The following is a 19103-nucleotide window of genomic DNA, read 5'->3' as shown; positions in this document are numbered from 1 at the left end:
AATCCTCTCTGGAAAAAAAAAAAGCCCAATAAGTTCAAGGAACTATGGACTGAAACTTCAAACCTTTCTTTCTTGTAAGTTGATTGTGTTAAGTGTTTTGTCACAGCAATGGAACGCTGACGAACAAACTTGGTTCTTCTTAAAGTTGAAAATTTGTACTCTCAAAATGTGATTATGGGTGAGAAAGAGTACATTTTCCTCAGGAAGACCTTTCAACTTTTATCAGACCACAAAAGTAGACATCCTTGTACCAATCCAATGAAAGTTATCTTGGAGCAGTCCAGCCTCTAACTTTATTATCAGTATTAAGTGGAACTGTTGCTTTGTTTCTTATTTGGGAAAGATGTATATTCATTACAAGAATCACACATGATAAAGGTAAATGAAGGGACCCAAGATTATCCCCACAGAGAGAGAATGAAATTCAAATACTAAGCCCCCCTCTTCCTGCACTGATGTCTCTCTTCACTTGGTGTTTGCAAAAACCAGACAGAAACTGTCAGATTTTAGTCTTGAATACTAGGTCAAGGTAAGCCTTTTAAGGAAGATTGAAAATAAGAATGGCATTGTTCCTGCATCCAAGGATGCTTTTTCAAAACAGTCCAGGTTGCATAGGTAATGCATCTGAGTGTGATGCAAATATTCTGGCCCTGAGGCCATCTTCAGAGCTCCAGGAGAGGAGTCAAAGAGCTCTGTTTAGAAGAGAAAGGACTTTGATGTCAAGAAAACAAAGGGGAGCCAGGAATTAAAAGGAAAAGGAGGAGAATTAAGGAATAGCACTGCTGCCACAGTCTTGTTCAGCTCACTCACCCAAACACAACTGAGAATGCCAAAACATTGCTAATGTGTTTTCTTTCACCAGTCTAGAAAAGATAGTGTAATTTCCAAGTGCTTCGCTTTAGTCATTCAGCAATAATCACCCTAACTTTATAGAGAAACAGTCCCACATGCTTTGATATTCTTTTTTCAAATACATTTTTATTAATTCCCTGAGAATTTCACGCATGCATACAATGTATTTAGAACATACCTTCCCCTCCTCTCCCTAACTCCTTGCAAATTTACCTCCCAACTCTTCCTAACTTCATGTCCCCTATTTTTTTTTTTTTATAACCCACTGAGTTCAATTTCTGCTATCTATATACTCACAATTATGGGGCCATCAACTAGAAAGACCATGGTCAACCTACCAGGAGCCACACACTTAAGGAAAACTGACTTTTCCTCCTCCAGAAGCCATCAACTGTCATATCTCCTCAGCTGGGGTGGGGCTTATGAGCTCCTCCCAGATCCATGCTGGAGTATGGATAGGTTTGATCTTGTGCAGGTCTTGTGTAGGTCACCACAGAAGCTGTGAGTTCCTGAGTTATGTCAGAGGGCAGTGCCTCACTCCAGTCTTCCCAGACCTCTGGTTCTTAAATCTTTTAGTCCCTCTTCTAGGAAGGTCAATAAGAGAATATGATCTAATTGTCCCATTCATGGCTAAGAATTACCCCAGGCACTTATTCTCTGCACTTTGACCAGTTAGTTTCTGTGTTAACCACTATCCACTACAAATAGGGACTTCTCTGATAAGATCTGAGAACTGTTGAAATCTCTGAATTTAGAAATGCAAATTTGAAGACAGTTTGATTCTATCTCCATGTAGCAAAATAACAGTAGTAGGTTGGGGCCTAGAAGGTTCTCTGCTATAGGTTCTTGACCAAATTTAAAGGATCGGAAATGTGCTTCCTCATGTGAAGGAGACCTTACGTCCAATCATGAACCAGTTGGTTAGCTTTATAACATCTGTGCCACTATTGGGCCCATGGACTGACTTGCCAGGTTTTCATATTGTAGCTCACAGATGTTTTACAGCTGGTTAAAGACTGTTGAGGACTTTTCTTCCCCAGCAGCCTTTATAGAACCTCCCAGAACTGGGAAAGCTAATTGGGGTGGGGGGGGGTGGGAGCTTCTTGGTCAAAGCCAATCTGATTTCTCTATGTCCTGTGACCAAGTGTGTGGTATTTTTTTAATCTATTTCTGATGAAAAATAAAGAGTAATGGCAATAGTTTTATTGTTTGGGGAGGTCTCTGAGATAGCCCTGGCTAACCATTTGAGGGGAAGTACCCTACAGTTGGCACTGGGCCCTTTATTTGGCAACTTATAGCATCAGAAAGGAACCTCTTTGTGTAGCGTAACTCTGTAAGATTACTCTATACAGGATAACTTCAATTAAACTTTTAGGAAGCTTATAAAATAGTAGGTATCTGTATGGCTTTTTCAAACATCCTTAGTGTTAGCTATTACCCCTTGCCTCTTCTGCTCTCCCTCTCCATCCCTCTCCCCTTTTAAAACTCCCTAATCCTTATTCCTCTTTCTCCTTCAAATCATGTGTTCTATTGCCCTTAAAATCTTTCTTCCCCATCCCTACCAATGGCCTCTTTCTAATCTCCTGGCTTCTACAAGTATTCCAAATTAAACATACAAACCTAAAAATGAGAATTGGGAGTATTAGATAACCTTGTCTGTTTTAGATATACAAATTAAAAGATTACAGGCTCTATCACAATGATCAAAGATAGTGGTAAAACAGGAACATGAAGTTCTTAACTTTGACATAAACAAAGCACTCTAAAATGATATAGCATGACCAGATATGGTAGTGAAAGCCTGTAATCCATCTCAGCTTCTGTGATTAAGGGTTCAAGGTCATCTTTGGCTACACAGGAAATCTGAGGTCAGCCTGGGCTATGTGAGATCTTGTGGCAGAAATAAAGAAGACAATGACTGACTGGAGGAATGGAACAATCAGGCAGATTTCATGAACAAAGAAGGTAGACAGTAAATGGAGAGGAGCAGGCAGTGTCTGTAGGAAAATGACTCTGGTGCTTCAGTGACCAACCAAGCTTGAAGCACACTTTCTAGAGAAGCATTACATAATGGCTCACCCTCCTTCTATTCAAGGCAAGTAAACTTCATTTGGAACACAGGGAGGCAGATAAACCAATTGGGAAGACAAAGCAGCACTTATCCTTCAGTTAACTGGGAAAGTTAATTAAATAAAGGAATTTATTTTGGTTACAATACCATTTTGTAAATAATAGGTACAAACAGATGAAAGCAATAGAATGATGGCAGAGTCTCTCTTTCCAGGACTATGATTCCCAGATGGGTGCCCTGGAATCACAATTTTCTCTAAAGCTTGACATTCGAGTATAGGAAGTGTCAAAAGGAAAAATTACAATGGATTTAGTTACAGAGCTAAATGACTTAGATTTGTGGCTTACTAATCAGAGCAGCCTCATTCTGCAGAATACATAGAATGCTTCCCCCTGCTAAAAATGAATGTTGCATGTTGTTAAGGTGAAAACAAAGAAACAGAACACTAGAGGACAGGCCAATGGTCAGATTTGCTACTTAGTTTATCTTCTACTACTCTTTCAATATCATTTTGGCAATTTCAAATGTATAACGTGTTCACCCCACCATTCTCTCTCATCCCTTCTCCCTTCTACAGACCCTTTTCTTCCCAACTAGCCTTCCCCTCCTACTGTGTGTGTGTGTGTGTGTGTGTGTGTGTGTGTGTGTGTGTCATGTGTTGATAGCCCTAGCCACATCATATGTAGAAGAAGCTTCACAGGAAAACTTCTCCAGCTCTTACAATCTCCCAGTTTCTTTTTTAAGACAACTAAAGCAGAGAGGATTTTCAAATGACACTGATACAAGCAGATTGGAATCTCCCTCTTTCACAAGCACTGGCCTGTTCTGGACTCTCCTAGCTGAACATTTGATTTGACTGAGTGGCATTTAACACCACTCAGTCCAGTTTGGTTTGGTATGGTCTGTTGGGGATCTATTTAGTGCAAGAGTTCAGTTCTAAACAATGTCCTACAATTATTATGAGTGTAGATATTGGAACTAATTAGAATTTTGAAAAAGAAATATGTAGATTTCAGTCCCAGTGTGACAGGGCAAGACCACTAGTGCAGTGGTTCCTTCATCTTGTATTCTCGCTGAGGCCATTTGTTGTCCTTGGTGGAGCATCCCATGGAAAATTATCCTCTGGTGATTCCCCTGCAGGCTTTACATCAGGCAGGGAAAAACAATCCAGGGAGAGATAAGAATAAAGCTCAGCTCAGTCTGATTTTATCATAGCTGGTGCTGGACCAGGACTTCTAGAGTCTGGCCCAGATCATTTAACTTTAGCCATATGTAAGCACAGCACAATTTTGAAAAAAGTATTCAGGTAACAATGAACTCAGTCTCTAGTGCACACAACAATTTAGACATGTTGACATTGAGATTCCTAACAAAGTACATCTGGCTTCCTTCATGAGAATGGGTACTATTGACTCAGAGATAGTGCCCAAGATTTAGGGTCTGGGGAGTTTGATTGAGGTACACATAACACCTGTGGGTGTCGGGATTGGTTTGGCCCTAAGACAACATAGAAGTCACTTAGGCTGTTGTGCAAGTGACATCACTCATAGAGTGAGTCTTATGGTCTAAAAACAATGTTTAAGATTTAGGGGAAAAGGTCTTGGATAAGTAAAAACATAAATTCTGGGAGATATGGATGGAGCCTGTCTCATCAGATAGCCAAGGATCACCAGGTTGTAAAACTCGTGATTCCTGGCATTCCTGGAAGAGCAGCTGTGTACCTCCTTCCAGTGAAGAGGTGAGCTGTGTGTTTAACGTTCCTGGATTCTCTAGTGTTTATCTGTGTGCACAAGGCTTGCTCTCTACATTATCCAGCAGTTCAACTGCCTGATTGTACAGATCTCTTCCTGCAGCTGCAGAGTGAGACACCAGGATGTGGTTTTTACCTTTAAAAGCCTCTTGCTCTAATGCCCGGGACTACACTTAGGTCCCAAATGCCTGAGTGCATTTCCAGGTGTGGAACTGGACATCCCCATGTTAGACATGGTCAAGAGTACAGCACATCATTTTCTCTGGCAGGTGGGAGTTTGAACTTGGCCTTCCAAAGTCATTCCATTCCTAAGTCCTAAAATCAACTCTCTTCTAAACCGCGGCCTCTGACTTAGCCTGGGATCCTCAGGAACAAGAAGCCTGAGGTAAAAATGTAACAAGGGTTGACTGGAAGGCATACTTTCAGGATGGTCTGTAGAAAGTGGGGGGATGGATGCACTACAAGAAAGAGGGGAATCAAAGTCAAAGCAACAGGCTACTTACTCAGCGGGTCAGAACTTCACAAGAAAGCATGGAGAAACAGTGTGGCTCCCTGCAGTGGGATACAGAGCAGAGGCTGGATGCTGGCTTCTCTCCATCCTCATTTCTTTCTTGTCAAAGTCAAGCCCCAGAGGGCCTCTGTATAATTGCATTTTTAGCTTGTGTCTTCCGGCCATTTGGCATAGATGTTAAAAGCTAGATCCTATGTCTTGCAAGTGAGGTTCTCTAGAAGTTTTATGGTAGCTAGCCATGGCCCATCTGGTTGAGAGAAGCCGCATGACATAGATTCCCTATTTCTACTGGCTCTCTTCCTGTTGTGAAGCTGAAAAGTCAGAGATATTACGAAATCAACCAGGCTGGAGGGATTGCTCAGACATTAAAGGCTAGGCGCAAAATGAAAACTATAAGAAATCTACCCTGGTAGCACCAGGTCCTTCTGGCAGTGGGCCAGACTGTGGAATTATGGGAGCCAAGCAGACCTGAGGAGGCTCAAGAGCCCAGTCCACTGGTAAAACCCATCTACCCTTTGAACTGTTTACCCAACATGAAAACTGCGTATTGTAAATGTGGGAGCAGAAACTATAAAATCAAGGACTAAATTAGTCAAACATGAAGAAATAGCTACCAAAAGGAAAGGAGGAGATTGGAAAGAAATGGAGAAATTAAACACAAAGCAGTTTGGGAGGCCGTGCATGCTTCATTCCCGTCCATTCTCTCACAAATGTTGACTTCCTGTGATTCCTCTGGGAAACACACTTTTTATGTCCTGCTGTGTCTGTGACTTTTAGATCCCTTCAAAGCATCTACTAAGAGAATGACCGATTCTAAGTGTGCAGTGGGGGAGGCTTGTCTGTGCAAGGCAGGGGAAGACCTCCTTGGGACTCTGTATGGACTGGCTGAGGTGTTTGCTGAGTGATGGGTCTGAAGGAAGCTGGGCTGAGATCAGTTTGAAAGGACCACGGCTGCCTGCTCCTCACCATGCCTCTTTCTGACAGTTCACTCTTTCCACAACCCAGACAGAAGCTGGGGGAGAGTAAAAATAGCTTGGAGGATTTAATAGGAAGGAAAAACCACAAGGTAGAAAGCTGGAGATTGGAAGTATCTGGCCTCTCCCATCTCACTTTGCATCCCCTGCAGACTCAAATGTTCCCTACTTAGCTCATGGGTTACAATACTCGTCAAAACCATCTATAGCCTCTAAGTGATAAGCTACCTTGGTCTGTTCCTGTCTCTTACCCACTTTGCTCCCTGATATGCTGAATATCAGAGCCATCTCTTCTTCACCCTTCCCCTTGCTTGGCATTGCAGCTGTTTTCAAGTTTGCCTCTTTCCCTCGGAGTTTCAGAGATCTCTCCAGCTGCTTTTTCCTGTTACATCAGCTCTCCATGCTTTAGGTCTCCAGAGGCTATTCACAGTCCGCTCCCACCCAGGCAAGGCCATGGTTTCACTTGGTGTTTAAATGCTGGGGCCTCCCAGATCAACATTTCTGGCTAGCCCTGTTACCTGGGATCTAGAATCTGATTTCAAACTGTTTTCCATGTAGTATCTCATGGGAAAGTCACAATTTAAGAAGCTGTGGGCTGAATTCATTCTGGACTTTGCCTTCTAGAGGGGCTTGCTCTTTTTCCTTGTCCCTTCAGTAAATGGTGTTGGAGACCACGCTGTCACCCTCAGAATTGAAGGACCAGCCTAGACGTTTTTTCTCTGCTTCACATACACTATGATGAATCCTCCAGAGAGGAAATCAAGTCTCCTGACCCCATCTTCCTGATGAAGACCCTGACGCAGGCCTTCAGGTACCCTGACATCTACTATCCCTACACTTTCCCCTCTGCTAAAGTCTGGCTGCATTCTATCATTCCAAGATCCCATTCTGAAACATAAATTCTGATCAGTTTATGTCCCAATGTCTTCAGAAAGGTCTGCTAGAAGCAGGGCCTAAGACGAAAACTGGGGTGTTTGTGGTTCTTTTCAAATCAGGTAGAAATAAAGAGGGCAGGCAGAACAAAGAATAAGGGGAAACAAGTTGGGTGAAAGCCAAGCCTTGGCCCCAGAAAGGTTTACAACATAACACTGAAGGGGCTGGTGCTACATCCTCCCATAATCCCATTACGGGCTGTGGTTTGCCCAAAATACTTGTGGAAGAAGAGTAGTAAGTAGCTTTCCAAGCAACAAAGCTCACTACAACAATGATTCCGAGAAGAGAAGTAGTTGTAAGCCTCGAGCAGCCAGAGCCTACACCAGTAGGAAGAAGTGTGCATGAGCTCAGTAAGTGCATGGCCTTGAAGCAGCTTTCCCATCATGCTTACTGGTCTGTTTCACTCGACATCCAAGTGGGCTAGGATAAAAGACAATTGCACAGTCCTTATCTGACCCTAGCCAGCCTTTAAGATGCCATTCTCTCCTTCACGGGCCACTCACTCACATCATGCTTATCTCCTGAGTTGACTCTGCTCTGTATGTCCACACCCACATTCTTGTCCCCGTGCCTTCTGCTTGACATGTCCTTCATGCCCGCTCACCTGAAAGACTCCAGCGCAGCTTTCTCACTTGGAAGGCCACTATTGAAATTCTTAGCTGAATTAACTGCTCCTTTATCTGGTTGCCATTGCATTTTAAATATAGCTCCGTTATGACAATCTCTGGCTTGCAAGATTTGCTAGAATATTCTTCGCTGGATCATCTGAGGACAAGCATTGTGTGCCTCCTGATCTTTGAAACCCAAAGATCCAGCAAAAGTCATGAGACTTTTAGGCTTTTTCAGTGTTGAATTAAACTACATATTTGCACCTTTACATAAGCACCAGTTGGTTCATCTCCAAACATTGATGTTCACAGGGTCTCCCACAGCGTTGCAGTTGCAAATTTGAATGCAGTTCAGTTTCCTGATACAAATTCCTTTTATTTTTTCCCCAGTGTTTACTACATGTCCCCACCCACTTATCCCATCCCTATTTCTTTTGTTTCTTTATTGTGATGGTACCCAGACAACGATATTCCAAAGTACGACTCTTCAGCATGTTGTACATAGCATTGAAGAAGATTGGAAGTCCTGGAAAGCAAGTCCATCTCTGACCCTCTGTCCTTTGGTCTCTCATCCCTTATTTTCTTCTGAAGTGGGTCCTAGGAACTAGAACATCTCTCCCACAAATCCCAGAACATTATCCTTTCCCTTCACCCTTGCAGGCTGTTCCTGTAGAGTCTCACCCAATACACAGAGGAAAGCAAGCTACACAGAGACACAGAGAAATCTACATAGAATTCACAGGCTACATTGAATTTCCCTTTGTCACTATATTCCGAAGGATTCCTATGAATCAATTGCTCCTATATCTGATTGAGCAAAAGATCAAAACTTTATCCAGTCATATTTCTACACATATTTCCTTCTCATCACAGAGAATTCACATGGGCAAGTTTTCACCAGGTCCTTTGGTCTTCATTTCTAAGGGTTCTGGCATCAGGTAGAGCTCTTACTGTTTACTTCTATTATATATGTTAGTAATCCTTTGCTATTGAGCATTGGCCAGGGATCTGATGAGCAGGAAACACATTATTCCTTCCTACCACTCTACAAATATTAAAAGCTCTACAAATATTAAAACTAGACAAGTCAGGCTCTGTCAAAGAGACTTGAGAGTTCCCTAGAATAATGGCTGTGCCCAAAAAGACAAGATAGAAAGATTCTGAGGAAGGACTTTAAGGAGGTATTTTTTCTGAAAGTGAGACCCCAGCAGGTGGCCTGACATGAATGCAAGATCTGTTTGACTCAGCTCTAGGTCTCCAGTAGACTGGAGGGGAAGGATGATGAAATAACCTTTGTTCTTGTTATGCGTGCTTGATCCAGACATGCAAGCAACAGCCGTTTATGCTCATGGTCATTTCTGTTTTCTCATCTTATATCCAGATTGTTCAGTTTCACTCGCCCCAAAATTCATTCTTTTAAGTGTACAGTGTGTAAAATAGTCACAAAACCATTTCCTCCCCAGCCACTGTTCCTCAGTCACCTCATCTGCTTCGTCTAGAATTTCATAGAAATGTAATAATACAATGTATTTTTATGTGTGTTTTCTTTGACTTGGCACCTATTTATTCATTTGTGTTTCTGAATGTTTAATATCTTCTCCCCCTGTATGAGTGTCCTACAGTTAGCTTAGCCATTTACCAGTGAGTATTCATTTGGTTATTTTTGTTGTGGACTATTGTGAACAATGATGAACATTTATGAATATAGAAGGCTTTTTTGAACATATATCTTTGTTTCTTTGGGAATGAGATTGCTTAGTTGTAAGGCTAGTGTACGTTTCATAAAATGATGTTAAAATGCTTTCCAAAGTGATTGTGCAACTTTAGAACATCCAAAGCAACTTGTGAAAGCTTCAGTTGGTTTGTGTCCTCTCTGGAAGTGGTATTGTCTGTTCCTTTGGACCTTACTAGAAATTGTGTGGTGACAATGATCATAGGCTGAGAAGAATGGCCTGGGCTGAGTGCTCAGTCCTAAATGAGACATCTCATCAACCCCCTGCCTTACAAGGCTCAGGGAACATCACAGAAGAGAAGACAGATGTTTCTCTTGCTCATTAATGTCTACCTGGAGCAGTGCCTGGCTTCCAAAAGGTTGAATTGAAAAAAAAAAATCTGATGATTTAATTGTCCTCATAAAATCTGTTTTTTCTTCACAGTGTCTCTGCCACCCAGGCAGCACAATATCTGAAATTCCACCTTAAGTTGCATTGTGGTTTGTGGTTTCATTGTTATTACTATTATTGGCCCAAGATCTGATACTAAGGTCCACATTGGCCTGAACTCACTGTATAGTTTGGGCTGGCCTTGAACTCACAACACTCCTTTTACCTCAGTTAAAGGCCTGGGATTAGAGGGAACCACCACATCTAGTTTCGTTGTGGCCTCTTTAGATCAGGATATATAATCCAATGGCAACAACACTCATCTATCCATCTCACGGCTTCTTAAAATTCTTATTCATTATGAACAAAGCACTGTGCCAGACACCCTGGAAACCTAGAGCTGAGTCAAACAGATCTTGCATTCATGTCAGGCATCATTCTCTCAGGAGAGGGACCTGAGACCCTTCACAGAGCCCCACAGCCGGCGGCAGTGGTCACCTTCCGAGAGGTTCAAATCCTCCAATCTGACAGTGCATTTCTGAAAACAGAGAGAGTGATAAATGGGCCTCTCTACCTTCACTGACCCACCTCTTCATTAACTTCACATATATTGACTTTGTCCCCTGTGCCAGGAATTTGCTAAGTCCTGAGGATATAGCAGTGAGTAAGCAGGCTAGAGCCCTTGTTGGCAAGGAGGTAACAGCTAGCGAGAAGGTACATATTAAACAAGAAACAATTTCTTTCTAATATGGCAAGGTTTTCACAGGGAATATGGAAACACATAGTAGGGCCACAACTCTAATCTAAGCCTGGTTCTAGTTCTCCAAGGGAATGCAGGGACTGTTCAGGTTTGTACCTGAGCTTCAGATATTCACATATGGGTGTATAGTTGAGAGCTCTGTGCTTTCATCTTTGTCACTTTGAAGCATTGGTTTCTTAAGTGTCATCATGACCAAAACACTTGCTGGAATTCGATTAGGAAGATATTTATTTTGGCTGATGACTTCAGAGGTTACAGTACTCATTTTGTTGGCCCCACACACTTGAGCAGAGCATCATGGTGGCAGCATGGGGCAGAGGACAGCTGCTCACCTGGTGACTGACCAGAGGCAGAGAGTTTCCCAAGGATCCTCCTCCAGTGGTCTACTTCCTCCAGCTAAGTCTCAGTAGCTTGAGTTTCCAGAACCTCTCAAAATCGCAGTGCTGGAGGGGATGGAGCATGCAAATCAAGAACCTGTCGGGGACACAGGGTCAAACCAAGGCAACTGTTTAACATGGTTGTCCTTGCGCTGTTATCATTGTGCTTGGTTTTATTGCATCTTATCATGTGACAATCATCAGGCCACCCCAGGATTCTGCCTCCATGTGAGGTGGTAGCCAGTCTTTGCTCTGCAGCTTAACATATTCCTCAGTGAAGAAAACATGGTTCTCAACCTTAGCTGTGTCTGAGAACCATGGTTGGCATTTAGTACTGTTGTCTTCTTACCACCCCTGTTTTAGAACTCACCATCCGGGGCAAACTTCCACATCGTGGCTCATCTCCATGCGGTGCCCTTCTACTTCAGAGGCTGAAATCAAACCTTGTGTCAGGAGCCTCTCAGCATATTCACCAAATCCCATCAAGGGCTCATCAGGTCAAAATCTAGGATTCTTGTTTTTACCTCTTCTTAATATGACATTGTTCTGCATCACTGGCATCTTTCAACCTCTTGGTAGATCTTCAGATTTATAGAGTTTCCTTATCATTTGTTTATTAATCTGCTTTTTCAAATATAGTAACTGATAGTGAATACCCACCACAGCTGTTACTCTTTTAGGTGTTTGCAAAACAGTAAAGTGAGAAACAATGGCAACATTACCTACTTTAGTAATGACCTAACATTCTAGGGAGGAGAGGATTAAATGTCCTCTCACTGGTCTCAATACAGAATGCAGGGGACATATTTAAAGGGGCAGCCGAAAACTAACATAAGACAGGGATGGTTTTGTGCCTAACAACTGTTCCTCAGAACATGCAGTCCAAGTGAACCAAGTATACAAATAATGGGTCCAAAAAGACCACCAGTTTCAAGGTCAAAGGAACATCTAGAGCCAGTCCTTGTCTTGGCTTAGGATCTGCATTTGGCCTCACATCCTCAGTTTCACCCTCTCCTTGAGACTAAACAACAGATCAGACTTCTTATATGGCCTCACAATACTTTCATGCTGTCCATGTCAGAGATGGAACTTGTCTTAGGAACTTTCTCCTTTTCCTGTGCATACAGACCCAGTGCCCTAGAAGCTTCTCTAAGCCTTTTTCCTTAAGCCCTTCTCTTCTGCTCACTTCCCACATAGATGGACATTCTGATTTCAAACTTAGAAACCAAACATGACCATTGCTATAGCAACAAAGATGCTCTGCGGGTTACACAACAACCACTTCACCAGGGAAACAGTTATCAGGGTTGCAAAATGCCACACTCACAAGTTTGTTGTTAAGACTGAGAGGACCTCTGACCACATCTCACCCGGTCTCCACCTGTGACAACCTCCAGGACTGCTTTCAGGTCATAAATTTTGCTTCTGCTTATTGGAGATTTGAGGAAGACCCAAAATAACTCTGAACTCTGCACTGCAGTTTTGAACCTATATGGTGTCAGAGCACTTGAATGGAGGCAGAGGAGCTGGGAAAAGGTCATGGCTAGTAGATGAACTTATTTCTATTGGTGGGAACAAACGACCTCAATATCTGGAGATTCAAAACACTACTCTCACAGTTGCTGTGAGTTGACCGTTGGGAGTGTGTTAGCTGGGTGGTTCTGGCTCAGGGCTGCCCATGCTGGTAGAGTCTAGCTGTCAGCATTGCAGTCCTCTGAAGACTGAAGTAGAAGTAAGTCTGCTTCTAACATGACTCCCTCAAATGACTGTCTAGTTCTTAGAGATGTCTGTGGAGGATAGCCTTAAGTCTTTACCCTGTGGGCCTCTTCGTGAGACTGCTGAATCAGTGACAGCTCAGTGACTACTTTACCTGGGTGAACAACCCCAAAGTGCCAGGGGATGATACAATGTGTCGAAGTCATTTTGCCACTATTTCAATGGTATGTTGTTGACATATCAGCCCAATTCACTGTAAGAGGAAACCACATGGGGCTATGAACATAAGGAAGAGGCCATTGCTGAAGACCACCTTGGAGTACAGTTACCACCAAAGAAAAGGAACTGAGAAAGAACACAGGCCAGCCTCTTGTTTTTAAGTTTCCTGATGAAACCAGAAATGAATTCTTGGTTACCTGGGACCACATGATGGCCTGAACGCCTTTACTCTTAGAGCGCCAAAGAATCTTTTCCACAGCTCCACAACTTCCTTGTACATATTTTCAGCCATGAGTGAGGTAAAAGAGCTTTAAGAAACTGGTCCCCTCAGCCCACAGGGTAGCTGAATAAGGCCTACAGAAGGTAAGATATATGACCAATATCTATATGTTTGGTGACTATATGCAAACCATACAAGTGCATACCATACCCAAATATACACCCTTAGTTGTAGAGAAAATTCTCTGGCCAATGTTTCTAAAAAAAGCATTGGGCTCTAGCCATATGGAAAGGATACAAGTGAGAAGACATGGATATAAGTCATGCTCAACTTACACGCATTCTGTCGGTACATGGTGGCATTGTTCAAATCCTTTCCAACACAGTTTTCTTCTCCCTGCTTATGTTTTCAGATTTTTTAGGTGTGTACTTCAATCCCCTATTAGGGCAATAGATTTCCCTGCTTTTTGTTTTCAGTTTAGTCCGTTTTTATCTTTTATATCTTGAAGCTGTGTTATTGGTTGCGTATAGATTTAAAACCATAGACACTTCACCATAAAGGAAAACCTTTACTCTATGAAGTGAACCTGTACCATTAAGGGTGTTCTTCAATTGTATGCTAGCATCATTGAATCCATTAGGGTTTATGTTACTCATCTTTTCAGTATATATTGTGCATAATTTTTTCAAGTGTATGAGCTTTTGAATTACTTCTTGTAGACTGCATATTGCTAGAGATTCTTCGTTTTATTTTACAGTACTATCAGAAATAAATTTTTAGCTCAAGTCTGATTCTGTCTATCTATGTAATCCACTTTGATTCATTTTGCCCTGCTATTTTTCTATTTGTCCTCCTGTCTGTTTACTATTCCTTTCTCTGTTTTGGTCTTCAAAAAATTTATTAACCATATTTTACCATGTACCCTCTTTTTCTATCATTTGAATACTTATCATAGAAATTATACTATACTTACTTAACTCACCCAGTTTAATCCGGATTCCCATTTCCTCCTCACAGACAATGCCTGCCTTCAAGAATATTTTCACCCTTTTCATCTTCCTCTCAACCCGTGCACTATCTACACATTATACTCTAGTATTAAACTCTCTCTCTCTCTCTCTCTCTCTCTCTCTCTCTCTCTCTCTCTCTCTCTCCTGTTGTCCTTTGATCTCATTAGAGATGTTATTACTGCTGTACATTCACATGAGTTTAGAGGCCTGAAGCCATAGGCCTTCTCGGGAACTTTCCATTTTTTCTTTCTGGGTTTTCTTTGCTTTACCTTCATGCTATCTTGCTCTTCTGGATTCCTCTGGGTTGAGGGTGCAAGTGAATTTGGTTAGATATGGTTTGTCCTTATGCTGGGCAGTTCCAGTGCCCCTGTCTCTGGTGAGCCTGCCTGGCCTTAGCTTCTGTCCCAGCCTACAGTCTCAGACCCAGGCCCCACGTTGGCTGCACCAGCGTCTCAATCCACATGTATGCACCTCCCATCCTCCAATATTCTGCTCACCTCTCCATTTTAGGACTTCATCCAAAAATTAATTAGCTTGGGAGTTCTTGCCTGTCTTTGAAACTCTTCAAATTAACGAGCACTTTACTATGTGGTATTTGATATAAGAAAAATATACAGTTGTTTTCACCATGAGAATTTATCCAACTAATTCATGGTTATAGATTCTGAAACCTCAACAAATGCTGTTCTCTTTCAAAATGCTACAATTCACTTAATAAAAAATAATATGCCAAGCATTTATATATGTTGGATACTAGCCTACGTGTCTTATACAGATTATCTAATCAGCATAATTTTACTATAGTTCTTACTACATATTATATACCCCATAAGTCTTAGCTCTTATAGTTACTTTTATATTCACTTCTCATTTGAAAGTTTTTAGCCTTTTGTTCTGCCCTCCAGGAGTGGAAAGTTACAGGCCCAAATGTCCCACTCTTGAGAGTTTTTAAGACTTGTTGGACCACTTAGGTCAGTGAACCACAGGATGGTGGTATCACAAAACTGATTAACATATTGCCTTCTTAGACAAGAGTCATTTTTACAGGGTCCTTGCCTCTGCACACAAGGTGTCATTTGAAGGTAAATAAGATGTGACATCCTCAAATTACACCATTTGTCACTGTCCCACGCAGAGAATATCTGCCTCTTGAAAGGCTCTTCCTAAATCTGTAGCTTTCTCTCTTTCTCTCTGTGCAAATGGAATAAAATCATTATTGGATCAGGGTTTTGGAATTCCTTCCTCATTTCCATTTTTCTCAATAAGCACTGTGGAAAAAAACATTTTTAAATTTAATTTCAACAGGTGCAGTAAAAAGCATTTTAAAAACATACCCTTGACTTTGATTGTGTTTGTTTGAGCTAGATTTCAGTGTCATTTTAACAGACTTGCACTGTAAATAGCTTAAGTTCTGGTGCCAGGAACCAATTATCTACAGCGAGCACAAAAACCAAATGATTTTTATACAGAATGAATCATGCGGGCGCTTTGGAGTCTCAGCAGGCAAATTGGCCCAGATAAGATGGAATACTGTTGCTTGATTGGGGATGAAATCGCTAACCTGAGGTGGCTGCTCTTAGGGACTGAGGAAGACACAAATCAAATAATATTCATGTGGAATTCCCCAAGTTTCATCATGATGCAGATAGTCTGTGCTTTTCCACACTGCCTGAGACTAAAAAAAATCAAAAATCATATTCATAAGCAAAAACGTATTTATTTCTTGAATAAACAACCTCAATTTGCATGTGTATGCATATATATCATAAATATATTTAAATGTATATTCAAAGCCTAGAAACTCATACAATATACTTTTCAAGTTATTTGAATCATGAACTTATTAGAAGCTGGTTGAAACTACCACCCAGTAGGTCTGTGGTGGTGTCAGCTCTACTGCTCCATGGTCAAGGATGTTTTTGACCAGTTTTGTTAAGAAATGGTCGCCAATAAGGGTTTACTCATGGTGTGCGCAGCCTGCCCCAGCAAAAGGCCAGTCTACTCCTCCACATAGCAGAATCTGGTAGATCTGATGGTGCAATATTCTTTGACTTTGTCTCAGGTCATCTTGCTGGATATTAAACCCTCTGTAACTTACATCATTGCTTCCCCCCATATTCCACAAGCTAACTTATAGAGCCGGGCAGACTAACAGCCTTTGCCATTGTCATTGAGTGAATATGTGTTTGAATGTGCTCCTATATATTCAGGTGCACTTGTATAGGTAGGCTTGCTCACAGAGCAAGCCTTTTATCGGCTGAGCTCTCTCCCCAGGTCCCTCTTCTCTTGCTAAACTAAAATGTTCCCTTATGCCTAGTAAATTCTCAGCTCTCTACCCCATGGGGTTGTGGCAGGTGCCTCAGAATGGTTAGGAAGTGATGGAAAGCTGATGGCCAGCAAGGGGGTGGGGTGGGGACTCCAACACTACCTGAAGCAGGGGAGTTCTAAACTCACCAATGAAATACTAAAAAGCAAAGCAGACCCCTGAACGTTTCCAACTACCTGGAGCGTTCACTGAGCCCTTTTCCTTGTGTTGTTGGTAGCTAATGACCTGAGATTTCTTTGTGGGGAATGAAATTTCCCTATGGCCTTGAACCTTAAGTGATATTCAGTTAGATTGAATATCCTCTGATCATGGGAAGAAACGTCAGGTAGATGCTCTTTGAAGATGAAGAGATCTGGTGCTAATTTCTACCCTGTTCTTTATAAGCTGGGAAACCTCATGAAAATGCTTAACCTCGAGCTTCAGTTCCTCTTCTCAGGTTTCTGTGAGGTGATGCATAGAGAGCCACAGGCAGGGAGGGCAGTTCGTGAGGGGCATCAGTCGGAGGTGATTAGAGTATTTTTGGCCACTCTGTAGATGAGGTTAGCAGATAGAGGACTCTGGGCTGGTGAAATCAAGCTTGAATGAAGAGATTCTTGGAATCCTGTCAACAGCATCAGGGACAGAGACCCAGTTGCATGCTGTCACCCATAGCAGCCCAAGCAGTTCCTTTACCCCTTTAGGGACCTCAAATCAGATAAGTGGGTCCTTACCTTTGACTTAGAAAGGAACTTCAGGACAAGCCAATATGAAGCAGATTTGGAGTTGATTACAAACGGAAAGGCACCCAGGGAAAGGGCAGGGAACTGAAAACACCAGAGTGGCCTTCTGAATGATGAGGCACTGTTAGGTTCTTAGCAATAGACAAGTCTACCATTTTGGTTGCTCTTAAGTTGTATCTCAAAAGGCTATAAAATCTTTTTTTTTCTTTCATTTCTTGGTAAGTGAGATTATAGAGTTCTTTGGATGGGAAATAAAACCAGGAGTTAGGGCTGTACAAGAGGTGAAGATTTTTATTCTTCCTACAAATGGAGAAGGGGTTCTGATGACATTTCTAGAAAAGTACAGGTTTATCGTGTGATGGAAAAGGCCTTTAGCAAATGCTAGCTATGCTGCATCGCTGCTTCTCTGCTGGAAAGAGGCATCAACTGGAATCCAGAGTGAGGGGCCCATTTCCCTGCATCTACAAGATTCTCTGTCTTTTAATCTAGCCTCGTTTTTAATGCCCATGTTCCTGCTCTGTGTACCAAAGAAAGACCAACCTTACGGCAACTGTGTCATTTTCCACATCTGCACAGTAGATAAGGGGCCAGGAAGAATCTTCACTATTGGGTGAGAAGATCTCAGTGTCAGTTTTTTATGTTGGTTTTTGCTGTGCTTAATGAAGCATGAAAGAATGGAATTTCTCAACTCTCCCTAACATCAGGGTGGGGTTGGTATCAAGTGAATAGGACCCAAAGGAATGATTAATCTCATCACCAATTAATATCTTCTGAGCACCCCGTGGTTTGATTTACACATAAAAAACAAATTGGAGACACCATTAAAATAACTCTAATCAAAGACTATTTTTTTTTTAGCTCAATTAGGATAACATTTTGGTACCTGTGATTAATCTGGTGTTGCGAGATAAAATGAGGGTGACTTCAAACGCACCTCCCTTAATTTAATCCATTTCTTTATAAATGCTGTTTTGGTTACTTTGAAAACTCTGGCCTGATCCTGGAAGAGCATTAATGATTCACTAATGAGTGTTTACTTTGCTATACATTCAGACTCTGGTGTTCATGTGAGGCAAGAACAATTAGCAACTTTACAGTTTAGGACCCTGTTTATGCAGATTATATCAAAGTGAATCATTTTGTCAGTGTCTATAAAAGGTAGATGATAATTTATTTGGAGCTTTTCCAACTTCATTTTTAGTGTGAAAACACAGCATTAATTAATCCTTCTGATACACTGGTAATCAAGGCGTGCTGGTTTGTGGGACAGAGAACAGTACTGACAGTTGAAAGGCCTCATTCTCTCTCTCTCTCTCTCTCTCTCTCTCTCTCTCTCTCTCTCTTTCTCTCTCTCTCTCTGTGTGGGGGGTGTGCAGTGCATGCATGTGAGTGTGAGAGTGTGTATAATATGTATAATATATGGATGTGTAGATGTGTGATGTGTGGTACATATAGGTGTGAGTCTGTGTGTGTGTGTGTTAGGTGTGGTATGTCGTACATGCATGAATGCGTGTTTGCTTGTGTGTGGACTCATGTGCACATGTTGAAGCCAAGGAAGGGTATCTAGCATCTTGCCCTGCTGTTCTCTGACTTATTGTCTTGAATCAGGACTCTCACTGAACCAGAAATGCAAGTGAGATCTTACATCTGCCTGGATCCACCCCACACATCAGTGCCTGGCTTTTTATGTGACTGCTCAGGACTCAAACTCAAGCCCTCAGGATTGCAGAACAAGTTCTCTTACTTACTAAGCCACCTCCCCAGGCCCCCTTCACCCATTTTTAAAGGACAAATACAAGTTAAAAGGGAGAGGATAATCCTTCCTATTGGACTTAGGGGAGGAGATTTCTTTCCCCTCTGCTGTAGAGCATTCAATTTAGAAAACATATACAGGTATTGCTCAGCTGTTAAAAACAATGACATCAGGAAATTTGAAGGTAAATGGGTGGAACTAG

The sequence above is a fragment of the Cricetulus griseus genome, chromosome 5 (genome assembly GCF_003668045.3).
Source record: "Cricetulus griseus strain 17A/GY chromosome 5, alternate assembly CriGri-PICRH-1.0, whole genome shotgun sequence".
Lineage (NCBI taxonomy): Eukaryota > Metazoa > Chordata > Mammalia > Rodentia > Cricetidae > Cricetulus > Cricetulus griseus.
The sequence above is the reverse complement of the archived record's forward strand: the minus strand, read 5'-3'. Positions refer to the sequence as shown.